Here is a 7064-nt window from a genome sequence, read left to right as displayed (position 1 = left end):
AAAGACCACAAGTTACCAAGCTGAGATGATGCTGGAGCTTGATAAGGCTCTTTCCAGGTGCTGTGCAGTTAGGAAAGTCGATAGGGGCCGACTAAAAGCCTCAGTGCAGTTCCGATTCCTCCACAGGAAACCTATCGGTGCTTAAAAGCCTTCTTTGCTCAGCTAGCTCTTCAGTTAAATGAACAACATGGCCTGACCTTTGTTTTTGTGTTACGTGGACTTGACCTCTCAGCGATGGTGTGCTTGGCAAGGGCTGTTGCAGACAGCAGTGTATGGGATGGCCAGTGTATGGGATGTATGGCCATGGGATGGCCAGTTGGCTTCCACAAAGCATTCCTCGTGCCCCTGGAGCATGCAGACAACATAATTGTCTTGTGTTGATTTGGTGTTTTGTGATAACATTAGGCATGGCTTCCTCCAGGCCTGTGTGGATTTTGGCACCTCTTCTTTTTTTTAAACTAAATTAAAATGTTTTTAATTAAAAAAAAATTTAGAAGATTTATTTATTTGAGAGAGAGCATTGAGAGAGAGAGAGATCACAAGTTGAGGGGAGGGTAGAGGGAGAAGCAGACTCCCTGCTGAGCAGGGAGCCGGATTCAGGATGTGATCCCAGGACTCTGGGATCATGACCTGAGCTGAAGGCAGACACATAACTGACTGAGCCACCCAGGCACCACTGGCTCCTCTTCTTTATTGCTTTCCCACCAACCAGTTCTTCTTTTCAATCATAAGGTGATTATTCTATTCACTAGGGACTCTGCTCTCTTGGATTATCTCATATTCCAAAATTACTTCTTTGTTCCCTGCTCCTTGTTCTCTCCACCTTCCCCATCAACACCCTGTGGTCCCATGTTTTATCTCTACTGGGGACTCCCTTATCAGACAATCTACAGGGAGGGAAAGGTGTGGAGAGCTGAGGGGAATGGTGAGGGGGAGACTGGAGGACCCTGTCTGCATCTCACGCTATTAACCTAGGGCTTCCCAGTTCAGCCTTAGGCCAACAGTAATGGGAGGCCTACTTTGTTTATTTATTTATATTGAAGTATACTTGACACACAATGTTATGTTAGTTTCAGGTGTTTTGAGAAGCTTATACATTGTGCTATGCTCATCACAAGTGTAGCTACCATCTGTGTCACCACACAATGCAATTACAATACATTTGACCATATTCCCTTTGCTGTGCCTTTCATTTCCAGGACCTATTCATTTCATAACCCACTCCCCTTCACCCATTTTCCCAATCCTCAACACCTCTCCTCTGGCAACCATCAGTTTGTTCTCTGTATTTAGTTATAGTTCTGTTTTGGGCAGCTTACTTACTTTTTTTTTTTCTAAAGATTTTTTATTTCTTTGAGAGAGAGAGAGCACACATGCACACATGTGTGAGGACAAGGAGGGACAGACAGTAGAGCCCAATGCGGGGCTTGATCTCACAACACTGAGATCATGACCTGAGCCAAAATCCAGAGTCAGATGCTTAATCAACTGAGTTACCCAAGCACCCTGAACACCTTAATTTCTCGGGGAACACTTGGAAGAGCTGGGACCCTGGGGACAGGAATATATACCCTGGCTTTGCCATGGACTTGAGAGGATGTGGTGTACCCATTGTCCCCCTTTTAGGGCACCTTGTCTTCTAGAGGCACCTTCACGGTTCAGTCCAACTGTGCGGCACTTTCATAGAGTCTGGGTTTCAAGTCTTGGTTACACACCATTCCTATACTGCCGCCATACTTAGGGACTTCAGACATGAGAGGGGTTGTGAAATATTCATTTGATGGTCAGCAAACTTTAGGTCCTTAGGAAAAAAAATTAAAATTCACTTGTTCCCCCAAATATTTCTGGTGAATGAATTCAATGTTTTAGTTAGTCTACTTACCAGAATCTTTGGTTTGGCCAAAATAGTCAAAAGCCTGCTAAACTCAGTCAGAAGCACTCTAGGAATGTGAAGGTCATTATCCAGTAAGAAACCAGTATCCATATGTTAGTGCCTATCCCCAGACTTTTTAAATACCAAGGGAAAAAAACGTGGTTTTAGTGTGTTTGACTAAGACTGGCATTCTGAAAAGGCAGCTAAGAACAGAGAAGCTGGTGTCCTTCTGCATAGTGAGAAAAAAGTGTTTGATGGGGTCACTGGGCTCTAGATGAAGACTTCTCTTGAGTTTACAGGTCTTACTCTGGACTCTGTCAGAACCAGAGATGGTTACATTTTGGGAAATGGCCATATACCCCCAAACTCCCACATGATGCTCTGTGAACCCTAAAACCATTTAACATTTATAGGTGGAGATTTCTTCCAATAGATCCTTCCTGGATCATGCCTGGGAGACTATATTTCCTTTGAAAATATGTATGCCAGCATATGATTAGAACTAAAGGAGTTGCATCTGCTCTTAGCACAGGGTAGAACAGAAGAAGCCTGGAATACCAGTGAGCAGCATGGAGTGGTGGGCAGAGCCCTCAGTGAGGTTAGGAGACCCAACTAGTCCCAACTTCTTGCAGACCTCTGCCCACAGCACCAGATGGTCACCCATACGAAGTATCAACCCCCTCCCTAGCCATCCCCTCTCCCCTCATCACTGATCTAAACCACTTCTCTCCCACTAACATGCTTCTATTGACTTGTTTATTGGCTATCTCCACCATATGAGAATATAGGTTCTGTGGGGCAGGATGTTGTCTGTTTTGTTTCCTGGAGGATTCCCAGTGCCCAGAACAGGGCCCAAATACAGGACTCTCACTAAACATGTGGTAAATGTATGGACCCAGGAGAGAATAGATTGAGGCCTTGGTCCCACTGCTGTTAGGATGTATGGCCAATGTCAGGTCACTTTGCCTCTTGGACCTCCATTTCTGGATCGGTCCTGATTGAAATTAACTACCACAGGTGATCTGTACTGGTGACTGCATAATGAGGAATTAAGATTGTCCTTTACTCCAGTTCCACTCCCTCCTCTGGGTCTCACACACCTTCTTGAGTCTCTTCCCACCTCCTGCCTCCAGTACCATTCCCAAACCTCAGCTGGCCTGGTTAATTTCTTCTGATCCTTTAAGATTTCATTCAAACATTATTCAGCAGTTAATGGTTTCATACATGCTTTACTTCTTCACAGAACCTATGTAATTATAAATCCTCTGTATATCTGTTTCTCTCACTAGATTCTCTTCCTCTGATTCACTGCAGCTCTAGTCAGACCCTAACACATAGTAAGTGCCCAACAAATATTTGTTGAATGATATTCAGTGAATAAAATATTGAATTGAATTAGATAGTCTCCAAGATTTCTACTGGCTCTGGTATATCTCCTGCTATAATCTTTACTGGTTGGTATGAATCTTGAGGAATGTAATGTAACAGTGCTTCTCGACCTGAGTCCTCTAAGAGTGCCTATATTATTATTTGCATAACAATGGATTTAAATCAACTTACTTTTTTACTTGCCCCCAATAAAAAAGTTAACTTCAAATAAATATATGACTTTTAACTTGAACAGATACATTTTTAAAAAATTATTTATTTATTTATTTATTTGAGAGAGTGAGTGTAAGCAGGGTGGGGGTGGGGAGAGACAGAGGGAGAAGCCCACACCCCAATGAGCGGGGAGCCCGTTTAGGGGTCCAATCACAGGTCCCTGGGGTCATGACCCAAGACAAAGCCAGACAGTTAACCGAATGAGCCACCCCTTAAACAGATACATTCTCACAGATACACTCTGTGTTCATTTGCATACCATGTAGAATCATCTTGCAAACCCCAGGCGGAATGTGTCTTACACATTGGGAAACGCTGCATTATAATGAATTTCCACTGCCTCATTCTGGTCCAACTTAGAAATTAGAACCTGATCATTTTAACCTACCCACAGATACCAGTGTAGAAAAAGTCAAGCCACGACGTTCAGGTTTCAAACTGGTTTCAGAGTTCCTGTCATTGTTTCCAGACATAGAGGCATGAAAGCACCCTCACCCAGTCAGTGATTCCGCGGGGCTTCTGACTGGGGCGCTCCGCAGAGGATGCCGGGATAGCAGTATGGCGCCGCTCCTTCCTTCTGCAGCGTCTGGCAGAGCGGCGTCAGCCCGTCAGCCCGGGAGCTCTGGTGGATGCCCCGGGGGATGCAGCTTCCCAGGGAGGAATGCCACTGTCCTTCCTCACAGGGAGGCTTCTGGAGCGCTCAGATGTGTTATACACGTGGTAGCAACAAAAAACGAAAGCTCAGTCGGGCTGAGCAGAACATCTCAAAAGCAGACGTGGAATGTGCTGTGAATTACTAACATCAGAAGAACTCGTAAGAATGGAGTCCTTCACCGGGGCTGTGAGTTATTTACAATGAAAACCAGTCAATTCTATGACTACTGATTGTAAACTAACTGCTTGCCACACGGTCATGGCTGAGGTAATAAGGACAAATGAAACTCAGTTTCTCTGGCAAGTTAGGACCTAGGAAAGGAGATAGGTAGGAGGATAATCACATGATGAAATACAAGCAAAACAGAGGAATATATGAAGTGCAGTGGGGTAGAGGGCAGGACACGCTGCACTGAGGTGAAGTCTGAGGTGATTTATCCTTTGAGACTCAACTCAGGTGTCACCTCTTCCAGCAAGCCTTTCTTGCTTGATTCCCTTCTCCAAGCCCCCATTCCCTTTCAGAATAGCACTTAGCACATCGGATCATAATTTTTTGTTTGCTTGCTTATTTCTTTTTCTGAAGGCACAGACTGAGTCTTATTCAGTGTGGTGTCCTCAGTGTTTAACATGCTGCTTGTCATGGAACAGTCATTCTGGAAATATTTTTGGAATGAAATACTGGAGAAAAAAAAAACAATGACAGCAAGGCTGAAGAGAGGGAATGGATTTGGCAGATATTTAGCAGGTAAAATGTATAGAACCTGGAGATCATTGGTTGAGGGGGGATCGGCACTGACGAAGTAGTCTAGGATGACTCTGGATTTTACATTTTTTACTGATTTGTAGTAAATGAGGACTCAGAAAAATGCATTGTAATGAACAGAAGTTCATTGCTTTTTGGCCGAACACAGAAATGCTTTGAAATTTGGACTTCATAGGAGTGTAGAATCTCATTATTTGAAAGGATCAATCAGACCACATTGTCCAGTCTTGCATCTTATACAAGAACCTTCTTTATACACTGTTCTCATCTAGCATGTGCTTGAGCACTTGCACTTAAGAGAGACAAATTACTTCTGCCCTATCTTGAAATAATCCTGCCTTTTAGAAATGTGTTTAGATTGGTCTGAAATCCTCTTGAAAATTTCCTTCTATTTTCCTAGTCCCCAGATGTGAGGTTTCAAGTACTTCTGTCCCATCTTTCATGGGACAGGTGGATTAATTAGGAAGGTTTATTTTAGAGATTTTATTTATTTATTTGAGAGAGAGAGCGCACATCCACAGAGGGAGAGTGGAAGAGCACAGAGGAGAGGGAGAAGCAGACTCTCTGCTGAGCAGAGAGCCTGATGTGGGACTTGATCCAAGGACTCTGAGATCATGACCTGAGCCGAAGGCAGACACTTACCCAACTGAGCTACCCAGGAGCCCTAGTTAGGAGGTATGTTGGGGAAGAGGAGGCTCTGCCCGTTCCTCTTAAAGGTTCAGCCTGGATGTTAACATGCACCATCTGTGTGCACAGATGAGGGCCACAATTTAGTTACATAGTCACACCCAGCTCTAAAGGAAGTGGAAAATGCAGCTACCTAAAAATCAAGGGTCCTGTCCTGTGAGAGAGGGGGAGGAAATGGACATTAGTGACACACCCACATACAAAACACTTGCAAACAGCAATCATTTCCTCTTGTTTTCACTTCAGCTTCATCATCTCTTCCCATGTAATCTCTTTTCTGGGCAACATGGCTTCACATTTCCCCACCTGTTTTCCAGCGGCATGGTTTTGGATGCTTTCAATACTTGAGACTAATTATCTTCCAAATGTGTTCCCAACTGTTCTAAATGAATCCCTGTTGGGTTCTTGGGCCATGTTTTCTCGCACTCATTCCCTCACTTTTCTTTTTTATACTTTATAACGTTTTTAAAAATTATAAAAATAATGTATGTTGTAGAATTGGAATAATATCTAACAAGGCATATAAAGAAAATCATCATCTCTCTCTGCCTCTCTACCTCCACCTTCCCAGTGAGCCAATGATGGTGGTTTGCTAGCTTTTGCCATATTTTTCTATTTTCATCAATAACAACAATGAAAAATATCTATACACTTATGTAAGTATCTTTCCTTTTTTTAGAATCAGAAATAGTATCCCATTATTTATTTGTACCCTTCAACTTTTTTCCACTCAACCACTCAGGGGGACAGATAAATAAATATAAAATTCGGAAAGATATTCATTTTAATAGTTATAAAATATTCCATAGAATGAGTACAGGATAATTTATTCAACCATTCCAGTTTGCTGTTTTGGGTTTTATCCATACATAGAAGGCTGTAATGAGAATTCTTGTATGTATATCCTGTTTTTATTTTTATAGGAATGCTTTCTAGAAGCAGGATTGCAGGGTCACAAGGTATGATAAATATGACCAAATTATTTCTTATAATTCTTATATTGTTAATTTCCCCCAAATTCTTGCTAGAACTGACTATTATCAGTATTTTTCCATTCTTGCCCGACTGATGGTTGAAACAGCATCACATTTTTATAGCTTTCCTTTCCATGACAACTTGTCAGATTGATCATCTTTTCATATGTATACTCCACTTGTACTTTTTCTGAGATACATACCCGAAAACGTCCTGTGGGCCATTTATTTAATAATAAGTCTGAAATCTTATCCAGGTCTAACTAAAACAGTACACTGTAATTGGTTTTAACATTTCAAATAGTTAATAGAGAGAAGCATGCCCTGGAAAATACATTGTGCTTTCTCTTTACCCATCCAAAGTCTACTCTGCTCAGCAAGACATTGCTGAGCAGTGGCTTCTCCCCATACCCCCAGGTAAGATGGGCGGGGGGGTTGCTACACCACAGCTGCCTGCTGCTCTGAGTGTTCCAGGGAGAGGGAGAAACCCTGCTCTAAACTCAGATGTTTG

Source organism: Lutra lutra, chromosome 8 (assembly GCF_902655055.1).
Source record: "Lutra lutra chromosome 8, mLutLut1.2, whole genome shotgun sequence".
NCBI lineage: Eukaryota > Metazoa > Chordata > Mammalia > Carnivora > Mustelidae > Lutra > Lutra lutra.
The sequence above is the reverse complement of the archived record's forward strand: the minus strand, read 5'-3'. Positions refer to the sequence as shown.